Below are 9764 nucleotides of genomic sequence, written 5' to 3'. Positions count from 1 at the left end.
AAAAAAAATACTAAAATACTATAGGGAGAATTCAGGACACTTGATTCTTCAGTCATATCTAACAAGCAAAATCAGGGTGATTTTGATTCTATCGTTGTTTATTCAAAAATATGAAGCACCGAGAATAAGAACCAGAATTAAAATTTCACATTATAATTCTATGAGGTAGACGTTAAAATAATTTCTATTTTTTACCCATGACCAAAAGATGACCATAATATTATGTGCCGAGTTTCTTCATTTCACTAGGTTAGTAAGGTAGTAGAGGGCCGTAACAGTCGCAGAAACTTAACTATTAGGAATAGTTAAATAGAAGAAAAGAAGTAACTTCAGTATTCAAAATAATGATACCTCAATGATGCCTATTTTTGCAATGATTTAAAAATTAACACTCGCTATGCGTAACGAACAAATTTTTTGTTCGTTTTTATTTTTAACACCTAATTAAATCAATCTGATTTTTCAAAAAATAGAATACTTAAGTTGACATATATGTAGATGCTTCAAGGAAACTTATTTTACCATCGAGAAAAATTTCGATACTAAATTTTGCTATAATTTTGGCATTGGTAGCTGGTTTTAGTTAATATTTGGTACTAGCAGATTTTACCCGGCTTTGCTCGGGTTCACATAAAATAAAAATCAAAGTGAATCGTTTGACCTTTCGAAATTTTGGAAGCTTTATATTTATCATTATAAGAAATTTGGCTTAAGTTTGGCCATGAAAGTTGTGTTAGCCTTTTTAAAGTTTTTCGTGAGATTATTCACTGTGCTTATCGTTTTCATTTTATTAAAAGTAAATTGTAGTTATGAGGTTTTAATTAATCGAAATTCAAAACAATTTTCCTTGAATGCCAATTCATCCTCTCATTAAAAACATGTTTTACAACCATCATTTTTTAAGAATCTTGAATAGATTTGGCCTTATATGTTTATTTTCAAAAGATCAAACTGTGTTTTTATCTTTCTCGTCTCCTATCTAATGAAAATCTCTGTTGGAGATTATCCCACTTTTCAAGATGGATGATCTCCCTGTACAATGGTATATTTAAATTTTATTTACATTGATATTTCTAAAAAGACCTCTGAACTTTATTGAACCATGTTGAAAACTCACTTTGCATGTTTTCAATTGAATGGATGTATTTTTTCGCTTTTTAATTTCATAGTTTTATTATTAGTTTACCTTAAATGTTGAAGGTTCCGCTAATAGTTATTTGAAGTTATCGAAAACAAATCATCTCTGAACCGGAATCACCATTTCAATGTTATGAAAAAATGTTTTATTTGAGTTCTGTTTCTGCATTTCATTTCTATTCACAAACATCCCATTAATAATCTTGAAGAGTAATCAAAGTTAAAATTTTAAGATTTCATTTGTTTGAATTCGCAGTACTAAACAGTTTTACAATAAATTTTCTCAAAATTGAATGTTAGAATCGACTACATTGGTCATCAATGATAATCAAAAGTTAGAAATTGGCCAATTAAATTGAATTGTATAAAACTCAAACGCTCTGATTAAATTATCTTATCAATTTTCGAGTCCCCCATTTCAATTCCTCGGAGTCTATCGAAGCGTTTAAATCGTAGCCTTAGACTTATAACTTTGAATCTCATAAATGTTTCTTTCTCTATGAGGAATTCCAAAAATATGAAAATGGTTCGCTCTTGAAAGCTAGAATTTATAAAAATCGGATCATAAGTTTTTCAGCACTCAGTCCAAATAGCTATTCAGCTGAAGAAGTGAACTTTTTGTTCACTGTTTAGTTCACTGTATGTATTTTGTAGACCCTCAAAACCCCCCAGCAGTGGTAAAGAGCACTTTGAAAGCCACTATAATTTTAGTGAATATAATCCTAACAGGTTTGTAGTATTTTTCAGTCCAACATGTAGGCTCATTATTGCATCCAAATATCTCGACCGGTTCCACGTGCTTCAAATAGTAGAAGGAAAAAAAAAACATCCGCCAAAATTTCCCCTTTCAAATTTTTAATGCCAAGCAAGCTTTGATTTGCTATCCAGTAGGTACACGTAAACTCTGGATGGTCGTTTCTAATGCTCAGCACATGGTGATGATTAAAACAACCCGCCAAAGGAAACGAAAATCGGCTGCCAAATGGGTGCCATGACTTTTGATTTGTGGAGATAAAAACGAAAGTTGTATGGGAGGGTCCCTTTTCTTAGGTGGGAGGGGCTCAGAACTATCACTAAAACCTTACCCTGTTCCAAATACATCTCTGTACCAAATTTCAGGCTGATCGGTTCAGCGGTGTGGATTTGTATAAGGTGCATACAAACAAACAAACATATATAGTCCAACTCATCTTTATATATTAGATCGATACAGGCTTCAGAGTTTGCTCGGTCGGGAATTATTCTTTTTGATGATCTTTTGATTTCTCTGAACCAAATGAAGAAGAAGGTTGATTGAGTGCTAAATACCCACTCCTAGTCGTCTTTGAAAAGTGATTGGTGTATTTCGAAAATGTTTTTCATTCAGTAAAGGTTCATTTGTTGGTGAAATAAATCATTTTAATTAATATAAAGAACTAAAAATTTTATCAAACAAAAAAGTTAGATCGAAAAACAGAACATGAAATAGAGTCAACCAAATTTCCACGTTTGTCTACAGAGGGGCAAACAATCGCATTTTTCTGTCCACGAGGTATCTGACTGAACTACTTGTTTCCGCTCAAGGAATTCGTTAATGGGAACATTCTTATTTTAATTTTTGGCATTTCGGCGAGTTGTGAAAATTCAAGGTAGAATATTTAGAAAGAACATGAAAGTATTATAGGTGGAAAGATCAAAGCTTGAGCGCTTTGAGTAGAAGAAATTGAATAGTTGGTGAAAATGTGGGAACAGCGAAAACATGCTTATAAAGGAGTAAGCTTACGAAGGAATTTGACCAAATTTTCCGAAACAATCGTCAACTTGCTAATCAAAACGAGGCGTTTCAGGCGTTAGATACGAAGTCGAATCGATGTGAATTTAGTTTGAATCGCATTGGTTTTTCTGCGTTTGGTGAATGTTTGAAATCATGAATATAACACAGCCTTTATTCAACTGAGTTAAACAACTCAGCTGTATCACATGATGGAAGATCCTTTGGATGCTAAAAGATTTCCCTAAAAAACAATTTATAGAACACATCCCAATTGAATTTAAAAAGTTAGATTAAATAAAAAAAATCCAATTCTAATCCACCATGAGTAGTATCTACATGTTACAGATATCAATTATTTTAGACATGTGTCAAATGCAGCAAAAAAACCATGCTATAGCTTTGAAGAAAAAATACTCTTTAAAAAAAACTTAAATTCCATAATCCCAGCAAGCCTCCTACCTTCTACCTTCGATTCTTATGACTGGTCTTTCTGTGATCGGATTGATGACCCCGATATCCTGCTCGAAATAATGAACAGGTTCATATTAGATCTTTTTGAGAAATTCGTCCCGCTTAAGAGAAGTTCCCCTAAGAAAAATCCTTGGTTCAATCAGGACATTCGAAACGCTATGAGCAACCGGGATGTTGCTTATCGATGCTGGGTTAGATCTAAATTGCAAGACGATTTTGAGCATTACAAGAGATTACGAAATTTAGTGACAAATAAAATCAAGCGTGCCAAGATAGATTCGGTTTCAAATCGACTACAAACATCAAACCCAAAACAACTATGGAAAAGATTGAAGCTAATACAGAACCCTAGCCCCAATCGTGATGAAATCTTTAGTAATTCTAGTGACCAGATTAATCAATACTTCGCTTCAAATTTTATCGCTGAGGATTCTTTTTTACCGATTTTACCATTGAATGTAAATGGTTTCCGTTTTACTACAATTGACACTAACGACGTAATATTAGCTGCAAACTCGATTAAATCTAATGCTACAGGTCCAGATGAAATTCCGCTTAAATTCATTAAAATTCTTCTACCATCTCTAAGGTATCCCCTGTGTAAGCTTTTCAACACCATCATAAGGACCAGTAAGTTTCCTAGAGCATGGAAGGTTTCTAAAATATTGCCTTTGAAGAAAAAATCTAATAGCAAAGATATTTCAAATCTACGTCCAATAAGCATTCTAAGTGTTCTTTCAAAGGTGTTCGAGCGTATACTAAAATTACAAATCCAAACTTTTCTTAATACTTTTAACCTTCTCAGTAAATATCAATCAGGTTTTAGAACAAAGCATAATACAACAACCGCTGTTGCTAAAGTGATTGATGATATCCATAGTGCAGTTGATAAGAAACAACTATCGATCTTGTTGATGATAGACTTCTCTAAAGCATTCGATAGAGTTTCACACGTTAAACTTCTAAATAAGCTTTCACACCAATTCATGTTTTCGCGAAGTGCCGTATCGTTGTTAGATTCATATTTAGGAAATCGAAGTCAGTTTGTTATTTGTAACGGTTCGCGATCAAGCGCCGCTCCGGTGATTTCGGGAGTTCCACAAGGATCAATTTTAGGACCGATTCTATTTTCCATGTTCATCAACGATTTGCCTATGTCTTGCAGGAGAAGCAACATTCATTTGTTCGCTGATGATGTTCAAATTTATCTTTCGAATCCGAGTTATCAGCCCGGACTTCTGCTTGATGCCATGAACTCGGACTTAGAAAATGTTTATAGATGGTCCCAAAGGAACCAATTACCTATCAATAGTGACAAAACCAAAGCTATGTTTTTCCCCTCATTCTATAACACTTCAAATTTACCACCGCTTAAAATAGGTAACGACACTATCGGGTACGTAGAGAAAGCTATTAATTTAGGAGTTGTAATTCAAAATAATTTGCAATGGACTGCATTTGTTAATGCCCAATGCTCAAAAATTTATAAAACGCTACGCATGCTAAGACTGACATCATATTTCTTACCGGTTAGTACCAAAATGAAGTTGGTTAAATCTCTTATACTTCCACACTTCGTTTTTGGGGCAGAATTGTTAGTTGGTGCTCCTTTAATGCTAATGAACCGACTTAAAATTGCATTACATTGCTGCATCCGATTTACCTTTAACCTATCTCGTTACCATGGAGTTAGTCACCATCAAACGCATATTTTGAGTACGCCTTTTGATAATTTCTATAAACTAAGAACTGTTATCTTCATCTATAAAGTCATAACCGCAGAAAGTCCACCCTACTTACATGAAAAGTTTATTCGCTTGAGAAGCACACGCATTCTTCATTTTAAAATACCTCGTCATCACACTGAAAGCTACAGTAGAACATTACTTGTCAGGGGCATATCTGTTTGGAATAGTCTTCCGAACAGTTTAAAAAACTGCAATAATCTTAACGTCTTTCGAAGAGAGTGTCATAGCTTTTTCAACGGGGGGGACCAGTAAGTAAAATAATAAAACAAACACGAAGAGAAAAATTAGTTTAAGTATGATCTTTTTTATAACTTTGAAGCACGAAGTGTAGTAACAAAAAAAGGAATTGAATTACCTTAAACTACATGTTAAATAAATGAATAAATGAAAGTGTCGTAAATAAAAAAAAATCCCATCTCTTTCTCAATATTTCGAATAAGGCTGGAGCAAATATCAAATTTTTTTAATGTCATACACTGCCCATACTCGAATAACAGACCCATATGAATTTTCGTCATTTTTCATCTAACCTGACAGTCCGTCATTTTGAACATTGAACTTCAATATAACACAATAAAAAAAAGAGATTTTGTTCTACAAATTTCGAAAAAAAACAACTCGTGACTGCCCGATCAGAAGAGCATATCAAAATAATAACTCAAACGTATCTCACCAAGATATTTACATCTGATTCAGTTATAATTAAGTACTCCAAAATTTCGATTTTAAGTTTCTCTAATCTGAATTATATCTTATTCTGATTGACAAACTTGAATGAAGTTGAGCTCATATTCAATGATCAAGATTTTTTTTCGGATTGTCCTAAAATAAAATGATTATATCTTATTTTGATATACGTACAACTTTTTCTGAAACACGGACATCGAAGTCAACGGCTCAAACCTTACATTAACGAGTTTCGCTCAACAGATTCATAAAATTGAATTAAATTTTTGGGAAACTAAAAATGGGGCATGGTTTTACAAATAATGTGGTTTATTGACCTTCCACTAGAAAATTTTCTTGAAGCACTCATATCTTGATAAGTTATAATTTTGATATAATTTGTTCTGTCCAATATCAAACTATGCTATCTGAACCAGATATAATCTTGATAGGAGCATATCAAAAACTGATATAATTTAGCTATGATCGTATAGATTTTTTGATATAATTTGAGATATTTTAACATCCTACGAGTACTGAATTATAACTCATTTAGATAGAAAAAAATAAGTATCAAAATATCTCATTTTGATAGAATTTTGTTTTTCCCTCCTGATCGGGTGTCCTCTACGGAAAATACCCGCAAAACAGTCCCATATGTGAAATACCACGGATGTAGTTACCTTACTATGTTTCTTTCGATGATATAATCTTTGATTTATCGTTTTTAAGTCATTTATAAAATGTTCAACTCACTTGATGTCGAACTATGCACACTAGTTTTTGAAGGCAGGCTAAAATGAAGGAAGGAGGCTTCCTATGAGAAAAACTATCAGAAACAACTAAAAATCATGACAGGATTCAATTTACAATGTGGAATTCACAAGTATGTTTCTATTTTTTTAAATTGATTTCAGAAGTTTAGAATTGATCAAATTTAAGTTTTGAAAAGTCTGTGTGGGACTGTTATGCGAGTTGATTTTAAAAAAGGTCTCAAATATGCTCGCATAACAGTCCCACAATAAACAAAAATGATGCTCTAGACCTTACCAATTGCCCAATTTTTAAAATTTCAGGTCCTACGATTTATTATGACAACCTAGAACACATTTCAATAAACGATTTTATGCTGAAAGTTGTGGTTTCAATTTAAAAATATATTCCAAAATAGAACAAGCTGATTTTCTCTCTTGCTCGATTTTGCATATGGGATTGTTGTGAAAGTAGGGGCAGTACACCACCCATCAAGATAGGGCTTAAATCTCGATCCTGTTCTAGATCAGCGTCAGTTTCTGAATCAGTATAAGCATCCAAAAACAGGATCTAGGTCTCTTTCCAGATCAGAATTAGGATATCCAGGATCGAGATCCAAGGTGAGAATTAGCTGCCAGATCAGGGTTAAGATTGAAAACAGATTGAGGTATCATTGAATTGCAATAAGAATGAGTGTCAGGATTCAGGATAAGAATCCAGGATAGCATCCAGGAACAGAATTTGAAACAGAAACAAGGATCTAGGATTCAGACCAGGATCCAGATCAGATTCCAAACTGAGAGAGAAGGTTCCAGATCAAGATCGCGATAACGATCAAGATCAGTTTTCGGATCAGCATTAGGGCCGGATCAGAGTCAGGATCGAGTTTCAGTTCTGGGTCAGGATCAGGTTTCGTTTCAGAATCAGACTCGGGTTCCGGATTTTGATCAAAATCTGAATCCGATGAATCAAAGCAATCGAAAGATTTCCTTTAGTTCAACCACGGTATAAGAAAAGTTTTGATACCGGTATTTCGATTACAATTTACTATCTTCTTCAGTGAGCGTTCTCTCCTTTAAATTATCCGAGTTAGGAAAGCTATTAACAGGTAGCAAAAACCTAATATGCCCCATCTACAAGAAGGGCGACAAACTGGACTGTGAGAACTACCGAGCGATCACTGTCCTCAATGCCGCCTACAAAGTGTTGTCCCGAATCCTACTCCGCCGCCTAACGCCACAAGCAAACAGATTCGTGGGAAGTCATCAGGCCGGCTTCATGGAGGGACGGTCAACGACGGACCAGATATTCACATTACGGCAAATCCTCCAAAAATGCCGGGAACACCAAGTCCCTACGCACCATCTATTCATCGACTTCGAAGCCGCATACGACACGATCGACCGTAACGAGCTATGGAAAATCATGGACGAGAACGGCTTTTCCGGGAAGCTGATCAGACTGATCAAGGCGACGATGGATGGAACGCAGTGCTGTGTGCGGATCTCGGGTGAATTGTCGAGTTCATTCGAATCGCGCAGGGGGCTTCGACAAGGTGATGGTCTATCCTGCATGATGTTCAACGTGGCGCTAGAAGGTGTTATTCGACGAGCGGTGGGCGAAATGCGGGGCACGATTTTCAACAGATCCAGTCAACTTATCTGCTTTGCCGATGACATTGATATAGTCGGCAGATCATCTGCGGCGGTGGAGGAGATCTACCGCAAACTGAAACGCGAAGCAGGAAGGATTGGGTTGATGATTAATACGTCCAAGACGAAGTACATGCTGGCGTGCGGATCCGAGGCCGACCGAACCCGCTTGTCCAGTAATAACAAGGTCACGATCGATGGCGACGAGCTGGAGATAGTCGAAGACTTTGTCTATCTCGGCTCACTGGTGACCGCAGACAATGACACCAGCCGTGAGATCCGGAGGCGAATTATCAGCGGAAGTCGTGCCTACTATGGACTCCACAAGCAACTGCGGTCGAGAAGACTTAGTCCTCGCACGAAGTGTAACCTGTATATGACGCTCATTAGACCGGTTGTTCTCTACGGGCACGAGACATGGATATTGCTCGAGGAGGACCTGCGTACACTCGGAGTATTCGAGCGACGAGTGTTAAGAACCATCTTTGGCGGCGTACAGGAGAACGGAGTGTGGAGGCGAAGGATGAACCACGAGCTCGCGCGACTCTACGGCGAACCCAGTATCCAGAAGGTGGTTAAGGCTGGCCGGATACGCTGGGCGGGACATGTTGCGAGAATGCCGGACGACTGTCCTGCAAAACAGGTGTTCGCTACGAATCCGGTAGGAACAAGACGAGCGAGGTGGTTAGACCAAGTGGAGCGTGATCTGGCGAACGTGGGGTGCCCAAGAAATTGGAGAACGGTTGCTATGAACCGAGTGAATTTTAGGAATTATGTTCGTCAAGTTATGTCGTGAGACGGAATACTATGTAAATAAAATAAGGTAGCCCTTTTAAACCTAAACCTTTTTTTGTCTGTCTACCTACTCTATTTTGGGTGTTGTCTGGTAGTGTTGCACTATTTCCTACCCAATTCTAGGTATTATCAGCTAAATTATTGTTTTTTTCTTACCTGAAGCTTAGTTCTTTTAGAAATGGGACAGTTACGAATTCGTGTATTTCAAAAACCATTCGTTTGATCTAAATACTTTCTTCTTCTCCTATAATTTCTGCTACTTTTCGGTTAAATACTTTTCTTTCGAAAGAAACTGAGGGCAATTTAGTGGATACAGCTGTTTCAAAATTGATAAAACTTGATTATTTTTGAGTAACTTTAAAGCGTTTTTAGTGGAATTTTTGCTGCCAAAATCTGACAAAAACGAAGAAAAACCATCATGAGATTGAACTTAAAGTATAATCGGTTAGTGTAGATCGTAGGTTGTGGAGGGTACATACAAGATTTCTCTATTCAGGCTTTTAAAATAACAAAAACCAAAGTTTTCAAATTAAAAAATGCTGGTTTGAGACTTGACTTCCTTGACAACTGTAGTTGTCAATCATGTGCTTCATTCCAACGCTTGGTTTGAACTTTGTGAACATTTTTGACAGTGTTTTCATACTTTTCCACCACTCACACACAGTAATTCTTTGAATAATCAAAGGTTTTGTCAGCTATCAATTTGATACACAATTTACACACGACGTATTACAGGACACAGCACTTAACGTTCTTTCAAACGGAAAAAAAGATTCAAAATTACCTTTT

Source organism: Uranotaenia lowii, chromosome 3, assembly GCF_029784155.1.
Source record: "Uranotaenia lowii strain MFRU-FL chromosome 3, ASM2978415v1, whole genome shotgun sequence".
Classification (NCBI taxonomy): domain Eukaryota; kingdom Metazoa; phylum Arthropoda; class Insecta; order Diptera; family Culicidae; genus Uranotaenia; species Uranotaenia lowii.
Note: the sequence above shows the minus strand (reverse complement) of the source record.